This window comes from Doryrhamphus excisus, chromosome 14 (genome assembly GCF_030265055.1).
Source record: "Doryrhamphus excisus isolate RoL2022-K1 chromosome 14, RoL_Dexc_1.0, whole genome shotgun sequence".
Taxonomy (NCBI): domain Eukaryota; kingdom Metazoa; phylum Chordata; class Actinopteri; order Syngnathiformes; family Syngnathidae; genus Doryrhamphus; species Doryrhamphus excisus.
Window position 1 is genome coordinate 11,017,636 of NC_080479.1, and position 12,055 is coordinate 11,029,690.

The 12,055-nt window shown below is 42.3% G+C and overlaps 1 protein-coding gene across 1 annotated transcript in view; it reads right to left on the minus strand.

The window, feature by feature from the left end:
• The window catches only part of sox4a (SRY-box transcription factor 4a), a 67,357-nt gene that overhangs the window by 35,656 nt on the left and 19,646 nt on the right, over positions 1-12,055 (minus strand). The window contains exons 2-3 of the mRNA XM_058048054.1: positions 10,770-10,848; positions 10,506-10,608 (exon numbers count right to left, since the gene is read on the minus strand). The gene's annotated coding sequence lies outside the window, so the exon portion shown is untranslated. The remainder of the gene's footprint in view (positions 1-10,505; positions 10,609-10,769; positions 10,849-12,055) is intronic.

The following is a 12,055-nucleotide window of genomic DNA, read 5'->3' on the forward strand; positions in this document are numbered from 1 at the left end:
AGAACTATAAAAACTGACCATACAGCAGTGTTGCATTGTTTATCCAATTCAGCAGTTGGAGGGGATTAAAGTGCTTGGAAATGAAGGGAGAAACAAGAGGGTGGATTCTCAAAGGCACAGAATCACCCATCATTGCGAAAAAAAAATGTCAATTTTAGATTCACTTTCTTGGATTTATTTCACAGTGTAATTGATTGAAGCAAAAACATAGTCATCTTGGGTTCTTATGGCAACGCTTCCTGACCTAATTGTAGACCATTGGGTCTGGTATTTCCCGTTTTTCTTGTATTTTATGGTTGACTGTATTGTGTGTGAGACTTTTAACCTGAGCATTTCCAGTTCTATCCAATATTACCATACAATACTTGGCATGCAGACGTATGCTGGGTAGCATGAAAATATTTAAAAAAACACTTAAAAACAAGCAATTAGGTCCCTAATGTTGAAATGAAAATTTGATGTGTTTCAGTTGAGTGGACCACCCTGAATTAAAGTGGACCCGAAACAATGCCTTGAGGAACACCACATTTCATTTTTTTTTTTTTGCCCATATTTGTTAAAACTTCTAAATGAAATCATACAGAATTCTTGTTCGGGATGATCATACATCAACACATTTGTGAGAAAAATATTAACCTCTAAATTTCATTTTTAACATTTTTAAAATCCAGCCCCAAACCATATTATTAGAACACAGGTAATTCATTCACTAAGGATTTTATTAAAATACCAGATTTTAGTCCAGGCAGTGAAAAATAAGCACGGCCACACGTTGTTGCAGAGAGAATGATAAGCCCACGTTCTTATGATGCTTCCCAGCAAACAAAGGAGCCATGCTGTCCTGGCTGGTCCAAGTAGAAGACATCTAAATTAAATTTGTTTGAGCAGAGATATTGTTCTGTGTTGTAATGTTTGGTATTGCTTGTGTTTATTTCCTCAATTTGCTGCTGCTCAAGGTCACTGGCTTTGCGGGTTGGTCACTTGCTTTTTTTGTCGTGAGTGGCAAGCCATGTTGCTGTGCAGAATGTACGTGTGTGAGTTAGGTTTAGGGGGGTGGGGGGGTGGACGTCAGTGCAAAAGCTATTAATATGTCTAAGCCCGCATCTCGAAATCTTGTTACTCTGAACTGATGCAACAGGAATGCAATAGGATCTCATCCTCCCCTTCACCCCCTCCCTCATCCCTCCCCCACCCCCTCTCTCTCTCTCTCCTCCAATCCTCTCTCTGCCTCGCTTGCCCACTTACTTGCCACCTGCACTACTGCACCGCTTCTTTCCTTGCCTCTGGACACACTCTATCTCTCTGTTTTGTTCCAATTCCCTGCTGAAAATCTCCTCTTTCTCTCAATCCAATCCACTGTTGCTGGGTGCGCTCCAAGCCTTTTCCTTTTGCTGTCTTTCCAAAGTAAAATGTTTTGCCTCCTGTTTCCAGTATATTTTGTGTATTATAGTTAGCTCCAGAACTCCAGAATTTGTGGTAATTCTCTTAGAATTTGGCTATTTTGGGTTTTAATATCTAGGTTATATGAATCTGAATGAGATCATCTGACGACAGAAGGCGAAAAAACACAATTGAGACTTCTACATTTTTTTTTTAGAAAGTATCAGTATCATAAATATTCACAAAAAGAAACTACCTGATAATAGCCGTTGCCATGGCGATCCTGGCAAGCCAACATTACCTGCTGGTAATACCACCAGGGCACCTCTTGGGTTAAGTTAGCGCTAACATTATGCTAATACTTTGGATAGTGTTTACTACAAACTACAGTAATCCCTGGTTTATTGTGGTGAATGGCTTCCAGACCCAAACCCAATATATGAATTTCCGCAAAATATGATTTATTTTATTCGTATATAAAATAAATAGTTTTTTAAATTATTAGAGCCCTCTAGACATGATATAACACCCCTATAGTCACCCTGACACAGTGTGGCTGCAATTACAGGGATTATCAAAGCTTAACCACTTAACCGATTATATTTTTCCCAATATGCAGGATGAAATCATCAATCAAGAACATTATCCAAGTTTAATCTTCACTATATAACACAATTCTAATCATTACAAACATGGGAATTACATTTCACAATTTCAAAATATATATATATAGAATCAAAGATCATTGTAAAGATCTTTGCAGATTCTGAGAATGTGTTATTTAGGGAATGTAATGTAATGTACTGATTGTTGCAGAGTATCGGCCATTATTTTGGTACCATAATACCACCTTTAGAACTACTCAGTTTGTACCTGAAAATGTGTGATAACATACGATAACACGATAACACAAAGGTGAGAGCACAGGTAACCCCACAGACATGTTACTAATGTGTGTTGGCTGATATCTTTTAGCCTCTATGTCAAGTCACAGTGGTGTCAAAGGCGTGCTGGTGACATACGTGTATCTCTCTTCCCAGTGGGAAAACTGGTCTGTGTGATTCCCTGCTGCACTTACAACAGACTTTGCTTCTTTGCCTGGAGTCTCGCCACTGTAGGGATTTCTCTAATACTCTGTATTCCCAACATGGATTGTCAGGGTTTTCCTTAAGGCACATAAAGCCCCCTGTGGTGGGAGTGTATGTGGAAGCCACCATCCTTTGTCACGACACCCCGGGAATACTGCACTCTCTCAGGGGAGCATGGGGGCTTCTTTTCTTTGAGAGTTGGATAAGTTATGAACAGTGACATCTTTTTTTAAGAAAAAATAATGGGCATCAGTGACGCCTGTGTCATATTTTATCGAGATCTAATAATCAGTATGCAGTGGAATCCATTGTCCTGGCAAAAAGCTGGCATTTCTTTATGATGAACTACTTCATCATGTGAGCAGAGGCTGTGATTAAATGTGTGTTGTTTTATGACGATGGCGTAATTGAAGGAAGGTGCAATAAAAGTTGCCTGAGGCTTTTTTTTCCCTTCTTTTTTTCAATAGCAGAATGTATAAAGGGCTGAATAAGAGGTGGGCTTCTGGAAATATAAGGCTGTCCTTACAACTCCCTTGGCACTCCCGCAGTGCCTCGGCTCTCAGATTTGGAATGTGAGCAGGTATCACACGCAACAGCTGTAAATTGTGTCCTGTCTGGGAAATCACTGGAACAACGCGACTCCACAAGTCATAAATCTGGCTCAAATTGGTCTTATATGCGGTCAAATAAAGCATTCAAGTGCCAGCCATGCACATTAGAATGTCCGCTCACTCTTCGGTTAGATGGAAAGGCGGGAGGGAGCAAAAAAAACCAACACACAGACGCACGCACACACAAAGCACAGCAGACAAACATGTAACATAATTTGGGACATGCATTATACATGCTGTGTGAGCAAGAAATCATGTCACATTGGTGCACAAAGCATTTTAAGCATTTGCACAGAAGCCAAACAATAGCTATAGGGTAAATCCTATAACTAACATTGCCCTTAATAACATGAATCAGCACCAAATTACACAACCCAAAAAAAGATTAATGGCTGCCACACAAATTGGGTGGGCATTTCCAAGGATAACAACAATCTCCCAGGTTGTTGTGAGGCGCCTTGCGATGATGTGGGCTTTTTATGCTAGTCAAGTTGGCCACCCCTGAGTTAAAGTGTACTGGAAATGGCGCCTTGAGGAACACCACATGTTGTCTTTTTGTCCACCCTTGAGAAAGCAGTCACAAAAACAAATTGTATACTGTTGATATGGTTTTTAATTGCGGGGAAGAATGTAATTGCCTGACTAAAGCAGGGGTGGCATTTTAGCTCACTTGCCAAGGATGACAACAAAGCTCCATTTGTTTCCAATGGTGCTGGGGTTTGTTTTGGCTTTTATGTTTGTAGAATTGGCCACCACCGAATTAAAGTGTACCTGAAATGGCGCCTTGAGGAGCACCACAATTGAGAAAACAGTCACTTAAACATATTAAACCTACATTTAAATGATTAAACACAGATTTACATGGAATTTGGCTGGGGTTGAGCATGTCTGTTGAAACCTTAGAGCAGTAGTATTCAATTGCTGTTGTCACCAAACACAATTTAATCTTATTTTCACTGTTAAAAATAACATTTGAAAGGCATATTTCCTGTGTTAGCTTTTTTCCCCCCATTTTCTGTTGTTAATTATTTTCTTTTCATATTGTGTCCATGGGGTGGCACGGTGGTTAGCGCACAGACCTCACAGATAGGAGACGAGGGTTCAATTCCACCCTCGGCCATCTCTTTGTGGAGTTTGCATGTTTTTTCCAGGTACTCCGGTTTCCTCCCACATTTAATTAGCGAATCTCCAAATTGTCCATAGGTATGAATGTGAGTGTGAATGGTTGTTTGTCTATATGTGCCCTGTGATTGGCTGGCGACCAGTCCAGCTGGGATAGGCTCCAGCACCCCCTCGACCCTCATGAGGAAAAGCGGTAGAAAATGAATGAATATTGTGTCCAATCGTTGTGTGGCCAAGGAAAAGCGTGCCAAGGTGGCAGGAAGTAAATACTGCAGTCAATCACATGGGATAAGAGAATTACAGGTTAACCAAAAACATAAAATTACAGCTCACGTTTAACATAATTTTGCAAATTATCAAACATAAAAGCATGACCAAAAAAAAAAACATAGCCATCACTATCCTGCATATTCCGCCATACATCAGAGAAACCGGGACTCACAGCTGCGTTTTTGGGTTAACGCTCTGTTCTGCTGTGTTCTGTTCAGATCCAGAAGTCACAGAGGGTGCTGAAGAATAACATATTCATTCCTCATTACGACAGGATTTTCCACTTCAGTCTCACCCAGCCTTGCACACGTATATACACACCACTCACACACTGCCTTTGACTTTACTGTATGTCTGTGTGTGTGTGTGCGTGTGTGTGTGTGTCAGGAGCCAAGCTTGTCTTCAATTATTCACCCGTGATGGCTTTTCAACTCAAGACGATCCCCTGGCTCCCATGCTGTGCTCTCCTTTCTCCAACTTTCTCCCTTTTCCTCACTCTTTTCCGCCTCTTTTCACTCTGCCTGCCTTTCATGCCTGAAACCTTCCATCCTCTCCCTGCTGCCACTCTGCATCCCTATTTACATCACTCGCAATCTTGAGGTATCCTGTCTCAGCTCAGACTTGACAAGTGATGGTTGTGTGTCTCATTCTCTCACCTCCTCCCTGAACCCCTTCAACCAAGCTCTGCGAACTTTCCACCTTCCACACACAATCTCGTCTCATGTCAGCAGGGAACCTGTAGGCATCGGCGTGCCACTTTTGATCATTGCTTTTGCCGGGAAGCCTCATCGCCTTGCTCTGCCTCGGAGGCAGAATGACAGAGAATGAAAGAAAGGCAGAAGAAAGGAAAGTAATGTCAAGTCTGGGGAGCTCCTGAGTTGGCGCATGCCGCTCTTCGGTAGTAAACAGGTTTGCCGCGCAACACAACACTTGATGACATACGTGCTTTGGGTGCTTTTGAGGTATTTTTAGTAGTGGAGGAAAATGCAAATTACTGCGATGGAATGAGTAACACAGGGTTGATTCATATCTGAATATTAATAGGTAGTCCAACAGTAAATTATGTCACTCCATTAAAATAAATTATTTTGATTCAATGCTTGGCCTTAAAAATGGTCAATGTTCAAGTCCGAGTGTCCAAACTTTTTTCCACTGTTATTAAAAAATAACACTTTTTTAAATGTAATATTCAAACTCATAGACCAGGGTTCAATTCCACCCTCGGCCATCTCTGTGTGGAGTTTGCATGTTCTCCCCGTGCATGCGTGGGTTTTCTCCGGGTACTCCGGTTTCCTCCCACATTCCAAAAACATGCTAGGTTAATTGGCGACTCCAAATTGTCCATAGGTATGAATGTGAGTGTGAATGGTTGTTTGTCTATATGTGCCCTGTGATTGGCTGGCGACCAGTCCAGGGTGTACCCTGCCTCTCGCCCGAAGACAGCTGGGATAGGCTCCAGCACCCCCTGCGACCCTCGTGAGGATAAGCGGTAGAAAATAAATGAATGAATGAATTTCAACTCATTGCTACTAAAATGACATTATTCCGCTAAAATGATGACTTGTTAGATTGCAACTTTGTTCTCTTAATATTTTTGACTGCATATTTTTCAATTTTTTTATCAATTTTTCCAAGGTCTAAGTGGTGTTGCCATACTTTTCAACAGTCCGATGAATGACCGGTGACTGAAAAACTGACCACTCACAGCACAGTTTCCCAGTAATGCTACAACACAATGTTCAATAAGGACTTTCATTTCATGAACAGAAATTGAGTCACATAAGTGAGTGGGAACTTTATGTCCTGCCGAAATCCAACATGAGCAACCGACCATGGATGTCTGATATGTATTATTATGAGATTAGGCTGTTGAAACACACACTGAGCCACTAGAAAAATGTAGCTGCTGAACTGAAATGTACTCAGAATGGCGCCTTGAGGAACACCACAGGCGACGTCTTTGTGAATACTTCCTAAATTAAATTACAACCATTTTTGGATGATGTTAGAAGGTCCAACCCTGAATGATATTGAATTTTGCAGTGGTTCAGCCCAATAACACCACAATTATAAGACTATGTAGGAAACTTGTGCACCATCTTTGTGCATAGAGAAACTCCTACAAGACCGAGTAATCAGATAGTTTTTTGGAAAATGACAGATGAATTAAACATTCACTTTATTTGACAACATCATGTCAGGAACATCAATACATTAATGCACACAGACTTCACATGCTGCTAATATTCTTCCTTGACCACCTGTTATGTATTACATAAGATATGTATTAGTTGGACTCACTGAACTGACACATTTTCTGCCTGTTCTCATTTTTTCTCCATTTAATATACCTTCTTTATCTTCAACAAATCGACGTTCACAACAGATCCAACCTGTTGTTTTTGTCCAACAAACTGTCACGCAGCTTTTTAGTCGATGTGTAAAGACGCAAAGACTGTTCCCATGAATACTTTGGCACACGTGTACACATTCAGGGCCCAAAGATTTCTGGGTGAACGCTTGTACATGTTGAAATGCTTCTTAGGAGTAAGGTATCTGCCCGCTCAGAGCAGAGATTCATCAGTCACTCTGTCATTACAACACACACACACACACACATACTGGAGTGTGTGCTTTGGCATGTCACAGCGAGCCACACAGTCCAACCATAATTGGCTTCGTGAGGGTTGCAAAGCCTCACACAGAGTAGCCTATGGTCATTTAAACATACACACACACGTCCAAATGGGGTGCATAATCAGCCACAAGCACTTTTTGTACCAATGAGTCACAATACTTTTGATGATTTTGCAAAATTCACCCACTCACCTGGCAGTATATTGTGGTGTAATGGTACAGCTGCTTTCTTACAGGACTGGGGTTTAAAGTTCAATCCCCACCCCTCAATATAATACCCTGCTTAGGGCCACAATTATTGTTAAAGACACAGTAATGTACTACTCTGGCAGCAAAGAAAAAGTTTAGCTAGCCTCGTTTATGTACAGCCAAGTGGACGTAATCAAGCAAGCTGCTTGAGGGGAGGAGGAGGAGGAGGAGGTGCAGACAGCACAGATTGTCTGATTTTTTGGAAAGTGCTTCCATCTCCTCTGCTAAACAAGGACTCTGTGCCTCCCTCTCGCCTTCTCTGTTGGCGTGCCAGCAGCCTCAATGTGACAGACAGATGAGTCATAAAAGTGTCCCAGAGCTGCACGACAGGCTGTGCAGACGACGAGCCAGGAGATGCGCAACAAGAGGTTGGACAAAAGGGGAGGACACGATCGACAAGCGGCGGGGAAGAACACCTGTCTGCTTCTCGTGAAGAAAATGAAGCCAAAATGTAGTACATTTTTAACAGGTGCCTTATTACGCAAAATTGATGTTAAAACAGTTATACGACACATTCTCTGAACCTGCAGAGGTCTTTACAAGGATCTTGTATATGATGTATATTTCATATTGGAGTCATATAACAAATGGAAAATGCATGGTTGTAATTGTTACATTTGTGAAGTCCGGCAATCGTTCCTTAAGAGTGTTTTGCAATACATATTTTCCAAACGTCTGGAGCAGGGGTGGGCAAACTACAGCCCGGGGGCCACATCAGGCCCGCCAAGTGTTTGAATGTGGCCCGCCCGTTCTTTCATTCATTCATTCATTTTCTACCGCTTTTTCCTCACGAGGGCCGCGGGGATACTGTAGCCTATCCCAGCTGTCTTCGGGCGAGTGGCGGGGTACACCCTGGACTGGTCGCCAGCCAATCACAGGGCACATATAGACAAACAACCATTCACACTCACATTCATACCTATGGACAATTTGGAGTCAGCAATTAACCTAGCATGTTTTTGGAATGTGGGAGGAAACCGGAGTACTTGGAGAAAACCCACGCATGCACGGGGAGAACATGCAAACTCCACACAGAGATGTCCGAGGGTGGAATTGAACCCTGGTCTCCTAGCTGTGAGGTCTGCGCGCTAACCACTCGTCCGCCGTGCCGCCCGCCCGTTCTTTTCCGTATTTAATTTAAACTTAACATACAACCTAGCATCATGGCTTGAACCAACCTTTTGATGGTTTAAGTAGCTGTTTTATCAATTTCGTTATTTGATGTGGTCTGCTGTTTACTAAGTGCTGCTGAAAACAGGGACACATGCACTTATAGCCCCCCATAAATTATGTTAAAGCAATGGGGCCCGCGAGTCAAAAAGTTTGCCCACCACTGGTGTGGAGGGACAGGAAGTGACATCGTGGGTTTAAGCTCGGTGTGGGTTACAGCCGCAATATATATTCTGTTATGTTGGAAAAAAGTGCCCAACCGCCCTGGGCATGGACAAGCGTTACAGCCACAGACGCTCCAAACGGCATGTTCCCTATAGGGTTGACTAAAAGCACTTTAAACTGTCTCAATTCCAGCACCAAGGCTAGCCTGTTTGTGGGACCTCTGAGACTCCAAACTGGTTAAAAAACAGAATAATATATATGCCGATAAACTGGTACTAATTGACTTGCACTAATTTGTTTTGTACATCGGAGGCTATTAAACGTAGGTCTCATTTTCCCAAATTGGAGTCAGTTGTGTGTTTCAATAGTTTATTTGTTGTGTGATTTTGCTGCTGTGACTTTGTCACCGCTCAGGCTTTGTTTTAGCCTCACTGGATTTCAGAAGTGTTGTTCAGGACTTTTAGCTCATTATGTCTGCGTCGAGCATTGGGTCGACTGTTCTGCATGAGCGTGCATATGTGAGGATGTGATTGTGTGTCTGTTCTAATCTTAGGGGAAATGTGTATGTGTGTGTGTGTGTGTGTGTGTTTCTCGTCAGCCTCTGGGCCAACCCCACTGAGGGTTACCCCCTAGGACTAGCACACCCCAAGCCCCCCTCTCTTACATTTCCCCTGTCTAGCTACCTCTGTCTCTGCACACACACACACACACACACACTCACACACACACATATAAAACCTCCCCCCTTTGCCCCTCCTTTTGGCCTCTTTAACCATGACACTTTGAATCAAGCAGAAATTAATGCAGATGATGCATTCACTGTCTCATTGTAGATGGATATCGAGATGACAGCGACATTGAGGGAAAAAAAAAACCCTGATGTCAAAGCTTTTAGGGGAGCCGCGGGGCGTTTGTATAGTTGCTGTTTGTGTAAAAGCAAAGATATGTGAGCTTCTTGAATATGGGCTTGTGTGTTGCTCCTTTTTTTGTGTGTACATGTGTGTGTGTGCACATGTCGCACAGTAATCCGCCACCTGGAGAGAGCAGAAAGGGGTTATGGGTAATATGCGAGCTGCCGTTTGATTGATGAGCCAATCAGAGCAGCACAAAGGATTTCATTAACAACAGACACAACGCTGCAAATCAGCAATCATGCACACACACTTACTTATCAACACTTTACAGCGGATACACAAAGTGACCCACAGTCACTTCTGCAAGTGTATCAGCCCCGCCCAAGCCTCCACAATGTGAGAGTGTGACATAAGTAGCACGGTGTTATCACAAAGTCAGCAGTAATATTGTGTTCATTTCATCAAGGGAGACGCCAATGCTTTTGGGTCACCCGCTTTGCTTTCCAGGGGCCCGCTAAATCCAAACAAGCATGTGTTAATTCTTCTTGTTGTGTTTCGCAATCACATGGCAAAGACGACTTGACAGCCAGGGAGGAAAAGTCAGACTTTTTTTTCTTTTTTTTTTTTTTTAAAGTAAATTAGTTTTCAGCCCTTTGCTCCATTTATTTAAAGAACGGTTCAGAGCAATGTTGCCTCTAATTTTTCAAGTGTCTGAGCAAACATACAAAGGACCTCAGCATTCCTTGGACCTCAAATGCAAAAATAAAAAAAAATGTGCTTTAAACTTCCTGTTTCGCATAAATCCAACCATCAAAATACAAGCACTATTATTATCAGTATTGCCAACTTGGCGTCAAAACTTCTCAAAAGCGACTAGCATCTTTTTCTGCTGTCATTAGGGAGTGTTCTTGTATTTGGGGACTTAAAAGTGAAAGCACGCATTTTGTGTACTCACTGACCAGCAGCGGTTGCTGTTGACAGGTCCACCCCGCTCAAAGGAAGTCCCAAGCCGGCAGTGTACAGTCAGCTTCCGTGGCCTACTGAGAGCATGACGTGGACGCCCTACACATTGAAAGTGCAAATTAATTTCCCTAAAGCATTTGATATGCAAATTAGACTGTGATGCCATGAAATGACTTCCAGGACAGCCAGTAGCTACTTGTCTTCCATGTTTCTAATTGGTTAAGCTACACATGACATTCACTCCACACTTGCTACCTTACCTTTGGCTTGGTGTGTGGATGCGGTACTGCCCGTTTGTAAGCCAGCAGCCTGCAGCTCTCTTACTTCCTCTGCCCAAACCTGAAAAACAGTGGCATATACTACGTAAGGTGCAATTAATGAATTAAAGTAAAAATAAATATTATCATGGACAGTGTTCATCATTTATGCAGGCGAGCAGCTTAGAGGAAACATCGGTACAAAAGCACCACAATTCACATTGTAGAGTGATAGGCTATACTTTCTCATTAGGGCGACATGACTGTTGTTTTAGTGTGTGTGTGTGTGTGTGTTAGAGTGCTTTCTTATTATTGATTGCAATAATAAGACATGTGGACGTACAGATTATTTGCATCCCTGAGCAGAGTTATTGTTATTGGGCGGAGATGATGTGATTATGACCGTCATATCTACTCTGCCCGAGGCACTGTCTGCACGTGTGTCTGCATGTGTGTGTGCATGTGTGTGTGTGTGTGCCTACGGGGGGGTGCGGTGGGGGGGTTAGACAAAGCCAAAAAAAGTGCATACCTATGTCTGTCCTGCCATTTTCATAGCATGTCTATGTCTAATTGGCTCGAGCTGATTCCACACCCGGAATCTATTTTACACGGTTACCAAGGTGACAGCATCCATCGTCAGCCACGGACCAGACACAACCATGTTAGCTCACACATGTAGTCTTTGTGCACACATACACACAGATACAAGAAAAACAGTAGGAAGTGTGCAGGCGCTCCAATCCCTCTTAATTAGCTCCATCTATTAGCAGCAAATCCACTAATTAAAGCCGAGCCAAGACACGACCCAAAGAACGCTATCTGCATAAGCCATATGGAGGCCGAAATGAGGAAGGGACTCAGAAATGACAACACGCATGCATGCATGCAAAGACATTTCTATTCAAGGACATCGCATTCACTTGGATTCAGTTGTAGGACACACAACAAAGACAAAAAAAATGCAAATGTCAACCAAATACCGTAAGGAGTACACATTACAAAATGTAAATAGGGATGCAAAGTTGAATGAATCTCAACTTTCAGCTGGAAGAAATGTCATATATGGCTTGTACAGTATAGTAGCTAGTACAGTTGCCATAGCAACACTGAGTTATCTCTCTTGGTGAGGATGCAACTTAATTTTAACATAAACATATTCCCTCCCAAAAAAGATTAAACAGAACATCCCTGTGTGTTATTTATGTTATTTATGCATATGTTTTTTCCCTGTAAATTTGATTATATTTTGTTATATATTTAATTGTTTTTGTGTATTAATTAATATTTAT